This window comes from Gopherus evgoodei, unplaced genomic scaffold (genome assembly GCF_007399415.2).
Source record: "Gopherus evgoodei ecotype Sinaloan lineage unplaced genomic scaffold, rGopEvg1_v1.p scaffold_90_arrow_ctg1, whole genome shotgun sequence".
NCBI classification, from domain to species: domain Eukaryota; kingdom Metazoa; phylum Chordata; order Testudines; family Testudinidae; genus Gopherus; species Gopherus evgoodei.
The window spans coordinates 207,410-216,216 of record NW_022060111.1 but is presented as its reverse complement, the minus strand read 5'-3'; the positions used below and the strand labels follow the sequence as shown (position 1 = coordinate 216,216).

At 50.4% G+C, this 8,807-nt stretch overlaps 1 long non-coding RNA gene across 1 annotated transcript; it reads left to right on the top strand.

Annotated features, from left to right (window-relative positions):
- Nucleotides 1-51: 51 nt before the first annotated feature.
- LOC115644123 lies at nt 52-6,934 on the top strand. Its single transcript, XR_003998436.1, has 3 exons — nt 52-171; nt 4,820-4,945; nt 6,814-6,934. It is a non-coding gene; the product is annotated as an uncharacterized LOC115644123 (long non-coding RNA).
- The last annotated feature ends 1,873 nt before the right edge of the window (nt 6,935-8,807 follow it).

The following is an 8,807-nucleotide window of genomic DNA, read 5'->3' as shown; positions in this document are numbered from 1 at the left end:
AGACCCTGCTGCTCCACTCGCGCTCCCAGATCACAATGGAGCAGCTGATCACACTTCGCCCCGGCCCGCCCCCCCGATCTGCGCATGCCCAGTGACGGGAAAGGCCAGCCTGAGAGTCAGGAACTACATTTCCCAGCCTGCCTCGGGGTGCTTCCGCCCGTTCCAGCCCAGGTAAGCGAGGGGTTCAGCAGGTGAAATTGCGCATATTCCGTGCGAGCCCCGGTGGGGGCGGGAGAACAAAGCTGCTGCTGCCGCCTCCGTGCGAGCCGGGCCGGGGCTGAGCAGCTGCTGCTCCCGGGTCTGTGCGGGGGTGGGGTGTCCCGGCATTAACCCCTCCGTGCCCAGCGGGGGGGGGGTTGGCTTTCTCCAGCTGGGACCCGGCCGAGCCCTAAGGCCTCCGTGAGTGAGAGACCCCGGGGGCACTGGGCAGGGCCGTCCTTAGGATTTATGGTGCCCTAGGCAAGATTATTAAACTGGTGCCCCCTGCATGTCTTGCTCTTAGCAACACAAATATAAGCTTACACTATTGGAAAACTTGCCACAAGCATGTTATTAAAACCAGTTTAACTTAATTAAGCACACTGTAATGCTGATGGACTAGCACTAAAGAAGTAGCACTATAGAAAAAATTCTGATTTGACAGAATGATGCAAATAATATCTTATTTTTAATTTTTCAACATTTTATTGGAAATGTACATGAAGAGGTATTGAAACAAGGATTAGTTTTTAATTAAAAGCAATCTTTATGGTTTTTTTGGTTGCAAATTCAGTAATAATGTCATCCTATGACAAAGACAAAGTGATGTCTTGTTTGACTGCAAGAATAGCAAGACCAGTCAAGTGTTCCTGACTCATTGTAGAGCGGAGATAGTTTTTAATGAGATTTAGTTCTGAAAAACTCCGTTCTCCTGATGCTACTGTTACAGGAATTGTCAGTAGAATACGAGTGGCAATGTACACATTAGGATATATGTGAACAAGTTTGCTGGTATGTATAAACTGTACAATGTCCATCATCGATTTTGCATGTGGCAACAACTCAATTCTTTGTACAGTTCAAGTCCATTTAAATCAAAACGATCACCGTGCTTCAGGAGGCTCTGTAGGTCAGGGGTCCCCAGTGCGGTACCCGCAGGTGCCCCGGCACCCGCAGGGGCCTCTCAGTGCACCCACGTACTGGCCGGAGGATGAGCATCTGCCAAAATGCCGCCAAAATTCGGCATCATTTCGGCGGATGCTTGTCTGCCACCACGGTCCTTCATCCGTCGCCCGCCAGACAAAAAAGGTTGGGGACCACTGCTCTAGGCTCGTGCACTTTGTCATTAGTTGCTCTTGTTTTCCTATTTTGTTGAATTTAGTCCTGCTCAGCCCGCTGCCAGCTGAGTGAATGGAACCCCAGGCCAACAGTGGGTTGAGTGGCTCAGCTGGGATCTCAGCCACCGGCCTGCTCAGCCGCTGCCAGCCTGGGGTTCCTTGAGGGTCCCCAAGCCAGCAGTGGGTGCTGAGTGGGGCCGGCGACCGGGACCGTGGGTGCCAATGGGGCAGCAGACGGAACCCCAGAGCAGTGGCGGGCTGAGCCACTCAGTTCGCCACTGCGTGCCATCAAAAATCAGCTTGCGTGCCTGTCATAAACAGATAGCTAAGGGTTAATGTCTCTTTCACCTAAAGCACCTGACCAAAGGACCAATCAGGAAACAGGATTTTTTCAACTCTGGGTGGAGGGAAGTTTGTGTCTGAGTTCTTTGTCTTCTGCCTGAATCTCTCTCAGCTATGAGGAGGATTTATCTATTTCCTGCTTTCTAATCTTCTGTTTCCCAGTTGCAAGTACCAAAGATCAGATAGGGGATTTTTATGTTCTTTTGTATTTACATGTCTATAGTTGCTGGAGTGCTTTGAATTGTATTTTTTTTGAATAAGGCTGTTTATTCAATACTCTTTTAAGCAATTGACCCTGTATTTGTCACCTTAATACAGAGAGACTAGTTTTATGTATTTTTCTTTCTTTTTTTTATATAAAGCTTTCTTTCAAGACCTGTTGGAGTTTTTCTTTAGTGAGGAACTTCAGGGAAATTGAGTCTGTACTCACCAGGGAATTGGTGGGAGGAAGAAGTCCGGGGGAAACCTGGGTGTGTTAGATGTACTAGCCTGACTTTGCATTCCCTCTGGGTGAGGTGGGAAGAGAGATTGACTCTGGGTAATTCTGTTCTTCAGGCTGGGAACGGGGAGGGTGGAATCCCTCTGTTTAGCTTCACGGAGTTTGCTTCTGTGTATCTCTCCAGGAACACCTGGAAGGGGGGGGAAGGGAAAAGGTTTATTTCCCTTTGTTGTGAGACTCAAGGGATTTGGGTCTGGGGGTCCCCAGGGAAGGTTTTTGGGGGGACCAGAGTGCCCCAAAACACTCTAATTTTTTGGGTGGTGGCAGCAGTACCAGGTCCAAGCTGGTAACTAAGCTTGGAGGTTTTCATGCTAACCCCCATAATTTGGACGCTAAAGTCCAAATCTGGGAATAGGTTATTGACAGTGCCATCTTTGGCATGTGTGCCGTAGGTTGCCGACTCCTGCTCTATACATTAGTAAGGAGATGAGCATATTACAGTTGTTGGAGGGCTCTATTTAGCAGTAACAGGGCTATTGGAAAGTCAGTCAACATTTTTTGTTTCTCTGATGAAAACTGGCCCACTCCCTTCCCCATACCAAACTTGTCGCAAATAATTGTTAACAACTTAATCTTCTGTTTTTGGCTAAGATATTGATTTAAAAAAATATTGAAATTGAATTCAGGATTGTTAGCAAGCATTTTTGGCAAACAAAGTTGTTAAATGACACTTTAAATGGCAACACAGTACTGCTTTCATGCTTGGCTCACCCCCCAACCTGCTGGTCCAACAGCTGCAGTAGAGGAGGAGATAGGTGGAAAACTGCAGGACCCCAAAATCCACCTCTTGGGGTGCAGAGTGGCAACAGCAGCCGCAAACCCTCAGGTCCGATCACACACCAATGGGCACCACCGCTTGCCCAACGGACCATGGTGAAGTTAGCACAGCATCTGATCTCAGGGACGGGGCACCCATGGAGCCACAGCAGCTCATCCTGCCCTGTGCAGCTCTCCCCAGATGAGATGGATTGCTTCCAGCCCAGGGGAGAGACATGCTCCCTAGCTAGGGTGACCAGATCCAGATGTCCTGATTTTATAGGGCCAGTCCTGATATTTGGGGCTTTGTCTTATATAGGCACCAATTACCCCCACCTAGGGTGACCAGATAGCAAGTGTGAAAAATCAGGAAGGGGGTGGGGGGGAATAGGAGCCTATATAAGAAAAAGACCCAAAAATTGGGACTGGCCCTATAAAAGTGGGACATCTGCTCACCCTACCCCAACCCCCTGTCCTGATTTTTTGCACATGCTATCTGGCTATCCCCAGCCCAGCCCTGTGCGACCCTTCCAATCCTGGCTGTCTGCGAGGAAGTGAGTTACTTTCACTTTCATTCCTCAGCAGGCAGCCAGCCAGCCAGTCTCCTCTCCCCCACAGCACTTCACCAACCCAACCCTGATGGAGGGGAGGGGGAAGAGAGAGGTGCTCCGTGGGGGGGGAGGGAGAAACGGGGGTGCTCTGTGGGGCAGAGGAGAGAAGAATGGAGATTATGGGGGACAACAAAGGATACTGCCAGAGCCACCGAGCCTGCCTCACCTCATGCCAGAGGAAAGAGTCACACTCACAGGTGATTTCCTTCCCCGACCCCTTGCCAGAGACACCAGCAGCCAATCCCCTCCCTCAGACTGTACTGCATTCGGCTTTCTCTAGGACCCAGCAGCTCTGCTCTTACACGCTCCACTGCTTCCCATCTGTTCAGACCTAGTGGTGCCCTAGGCGGTTGCCTATTCTGCCTATGGCTAAGGACGGCTCTGGCGCTGGGGCCGGGTGGGAAAGTGACTCTCTGCCCTGGGGAACCTGGGAGAAGCCTCGGAGCTGCCTCAGCCCCAGTGGAGCTGCAGCAGAATCGGCCCCGGCCTCGCTGGGATTGTGGGGGTGGAGCCTGGGACCAGGCGGGGGGGTGGAGCCTGGGGCCAGGGGGCAGGTCCGTGGGGGGAGAGGGGTGTTGGCCGGGAAGGGGAGAAGCAGGAGTTGTGGGGGGGTTGAACTTGTTGGGGTTATCTTTATCCCAGACTTTTCAGGTTCCTTGTCTGACGGCAAGAGAGACAGGTAACCCAGCAAAGTCCAAAACCAAGTTGTTTATTGATGCATGCACATAAGCAACAAAGAACATGCCTGTTCTCCACAGAGAACCAGAAACAGCCCCCCCTCCCGACTTTCTTCAATACAGCACAAATTTATATAAGCAAGTTTATATCACAGTTAAAGCATTTAATTGCCTGCAGTTAATTAACAGCACCTGGTGAAGCATTTGATTACAAAATTCATGGTCTTGAGCAGTTCCTGACGCACAAGCATCTTCCTTATCAGTACTGAGAATTTTTTTATCGGCACTTCCCAAGCTTGAGAGCAAGGGGGGGAGGGGGCTTATCCACCTGGCTCTTGCTTGACTTCATTCACCCACCTTCTGAGCCCTCCTTGTTCATGCATCAAGCGTGTGATCACCTGCTCAGACTATCTTGTGGGCCTTCGGGCCCACTTTAAAGCATCCTATCTATCAAACTGTCAGTGCTTTTAAAAGGAAGGCAGAGGATGGGAACACTCCTGCCACTGGGGAATGGGGCCATTGATCCCACTGCCTCTCACATGCAAAGCGAGCACTCAACCACTTGAACTAATTCTACTGTACACAAGTAGATGTCCTCAGCCACCCGTCTCATTCCAGAGGCCAAGAACGACCCTGCGGCTGCCCATGACTCCTTTCCGTAAGAGCTGCTTGGCAGGCTGTTTTCTGTGGGCCGACTAGCTCAGCCTGTGAGAGCGTGGTGCTAATAATGCCCAAGGACGGCAGGTTTGTAGAAATTTTGGTGATGTCCAGAACCTACCCCTCCAAATTCCCCCCAGCCCTCCACCCATCTGTCTAAGGCTTTGGGTTTGGGTGGGGCTCTGGGGTGCAGGCTCTGGAAAGAAGTTTGGGTGCAGGCTCTGGGTCAGGCAGGGGATTGGAGTCCGGGGGGTGAGAGATGCAGGCTCTAGGAAGGAATTTGGGTGCTGGATGCAGGCTCTGGGCTGGGGCAAGAGGTGGGTGTGGCGGAGGGGTGTGGGCTCTGGGAGGGAGTTTGGGGGCTAGACGGGGTGGGTGTGCAGCATTGAATTTGAGGACAGGAGGGTGTGGGGGTGTGTGGGGGAGTGCAGGCTCTGGAAGGGGGTGGGGGGTTCAGTGCTTACCTGAGGCACCCCTCCGGCAGTGGGTCCCAGGTGGGGCGGGCCAGGAGGTCTCCATTCGCTCCTGTCCACTGAAGCCACAGACCCTCTGCAGGCATGCCTGCGGGAAGTCCACTGAAGCCACGGGACCAGCAGACCCTCTGCAGGCATGCCTGCGGGAGGTCCACCAGAGCCACGGGACTGACGACCGGCAGAGCGCCCCCCGCGGCATGCCGCCATGCTTGAGGCGGCAAAATGTCTAGAGCCGCCCCTGCCAGTAATTCTGAGGGACAATGGCCTAAGGTGTGTGCAGGGGGGAAATCCTCACATCTTAACCTAGTGTTTTCCATGCCTTGAATTTAGCCAGCACCAGGTGGGTCAGGCTGCCTAGGTACCAAACCTCTCTGTGGCTCTTACCTGCTGCACAGGACGTCTGTCTTCTCGCTCAGTTAGCAGTGGGAAAGGGGAAAACCACAAGGAGGCTCCTCCTTGCGCTCACAGGCATGATCCTGTATTCTCTCACAGTCCTCAAGGGGAAACCTTGAGAAGGAGACTCCCTGCAGCAAAGCCATTTCCCCACCCTGCTGCCTCTTTTACTTGTCCATTGTCATAGACTCTCTGTGAGGTCACCGCCTCCCAACCGCCTTTGACCAATCAGCTGAGGTCCTGCAAAAGGCTACTGTGATGTCACTGCCCTGACCAGCCCCTTTGCATGTTTGAGCTGCTCCTGCTGTGTCACACCCCAACCCCCACCCCCACTCACTCAATGTTAGTTCTGGAGATCAAGCAGGTGATACATGAAAACATCAGAGGCTACTCAATGTGCCACACTGAGGGTATGGCTACACTTGAAATTTCAAAGCGCTGCTGTGGTAGTGCTGTGGGAGCGCTGTCACGGCAGCGCTTTGAAGTGTGAGTGTGGTTGGAGCGCCAGCGCTGGGAGAGAGCTCTCCCAGCGCTGCATGTAAACCACATCCCTTATGGGTATAGCTTGCGGCGCTGGGAGCTGCGCTCCCAGTGCTGTGGCACTGATTACACTGAGGCTTTACAGCGCTGTATCTTGCAGCGCTCAGGGGGGTGTTTTTTCACACCCCTGAGCGCGAAAGTTGCAGCGCTGTAAAGTGCCAGGATAGCCAAGCCCTTAGGGTTTGGCTACACTTGCAGCTGTACAGCACTAGGAGTTACAGCTGTCTTCGTACAGCTGTGTAGGGAAAGCGCTGCAGTGTGGCCACACTGACAGCTACCAGCGCTGCAGTGTGGCCACATTTGCAGCATTTGCAGCGGTGTTGGGAGTGGTGCACTGTGGGCAGCTATCCCAGCGTTCAAATGGCTGCAACGTGCTTTTCAAAAGAGGGGGGTAAGGTGGAGTGTGACAAGGAGCGTGGGGGAGACAGAGAGAGTGGATTTTTGGAGCTGACACTGTGTCAGCTCCCTGCCTTGCAAGTTCCGACCCCTTCCCTCACCCCTCTCTCATTCACTAAATGCAAATAGCCTTCTTTGTTTTTTTCCTCACAGACCAGATAAGCAGCTGCTCCGAAACGGACCCTCCGCCTCCCGTCCGCCATGCTGCTTCTCTCCTCAAGAAAACACTAGCTGTGGACAGTCCAAAGGGATCCCCCTGCCTACCTCTGCTCATTCACTGCAAACAGTAGCTGTGTTTGTTTTTTAGATAAGCAGCTCTGAGAGCCCTGAGTTCACAACAAAACAAAGAGAGGCATCACAACAAAACAAAGGGTGTTATCTTTACTTAAAAGCATTATGGGAAGGTTCCGGAGGTCAGTTACTGCGTAGTAAGATTAATCACTGATTACACTGGCACCCCAGCGATGCAACAGCAGCGCTGTTCTCTTTATTCCTGTCATCGAGGTGGAGTACATGCAGCGCTGTAGCCAGGGAGATACAGCGCTGCATGTGCCTTGCCAGTGTGGATGGGGGGTAAGTTACAGCCCTGTAAAGCCACCACCAGCACTGTAACTCTCAAGTGTAGCCAAGCCCTTAGTTTTGCAGAGATTTGTAGATGTTAAGGCAAGAAGAGACCTTTGGATCATCCAATCATAGAATCATAGGACTGGAAGGGACCCCCAAGAGGTCATCGAGTCCAGTCGCTTGCACTCAAGGCAAGAGTAAATAATACTATATAGATCATCTCTGACAGGTGTTTGCCTAACCTGCTCTTAAAAATCTCCAATGACGAAGATTCCACAACCTCCCTAGGCAATTTATTCCAGTGCTGAACCACCCTGACAGTTAGGAAGTTTTTCCTAATAACTAACCTAAACCTTCCTTGCTGCAATTTAAGCCCGTTGCTTCTTGTCCTATCATCAGAGGTTAAGGAGAATATTTTTTCTTCCTTCTCCTTGTAAAAACCTTTTACATACTTGAAAACTGTTATCATGTCCCCTCTCAGTCTTCTCTTCTCCAGACTAAACAAACACAATTCTTTCAATCTTCTCTCATAGGTCATGTTTTCTAGACTTTAATCATATTTGTTGCTCTCCTCTGGACTTTCTCCAAGTTGTGAGCATCTTTCCAGAAATGTGGTGCCCAGAACTTTTCACAATAATCCAGTTGAGGCCTAATCAGCATGGAGTAGAAGGATGTAGGCTTCTTTTCAACAGCTCTACATTGTTGACTCTTATTTAGCTTGTGGTCCACTATGACCCTTGGATCCTTTTCTGCAGCGCTCCTTCCTAGGCAATCATTTCCCATTCTGTATGTGTGCAACTGATTGTTCCTTCCTACGTGGAGCACTTTGCATTTGTCCTTATTGAATTTCATCCTATTTCCCTCAGACCATTTCTCCAGTTTGTCCAGATCATTTTGAATATTCATTCTATCCTCCAAAGCACTTGCAACCCCTCCCAACTTGCTATCATGTGAAACTATGTAACTGTACTCTCTATGCTACGATCTAAATCACTGATGAAGATATTGAACAGAACCGGACCCAGATGTGAGCACAGTGGGACCCCACTTTTGATGCTCTTCCAGCCTGACTGTGAACCACTGATAACTACTCTCTGGGAACAGTTTCCCAACCAGTTATGCGCCCACCTTAGAGTAGCTCCATCTAGGTTGTATTTCCCTAGTTTGTTAATGAAAAGGTCATGTGAGACTGTATCGAAAGCCTTCCTAAAGTCTAGATATAGCATATTTGCCGCTTCCCCCCATCCACAAGGTTTGTTACCCAGTTAAAGAAAGCTATCAGGGCTGATTTGATACAACTTGTCCTTGATAAATCCAAGTTGGCTATCGCTTATCTCCCTATTATCTTCTAGATGTTTTCAGATAGATTCCTGAATTGTTTGCTGCATTATCTTTCGTGGTGCAGAAGTTAAACTGACTGGTCTGTAACTGCCTGGCTTGTCCTTATTTCCCTTTTTATGTGTGGGAACTACATTTACCTTTTTCCAGTCTGCTGGAATCTCTCCCATCTTCCTTGACTTTTCAACTATAATAACCAAAGTAAAACTAGCCCATTGGGTCTGTGAGCAGGTAAATTGCCTCCT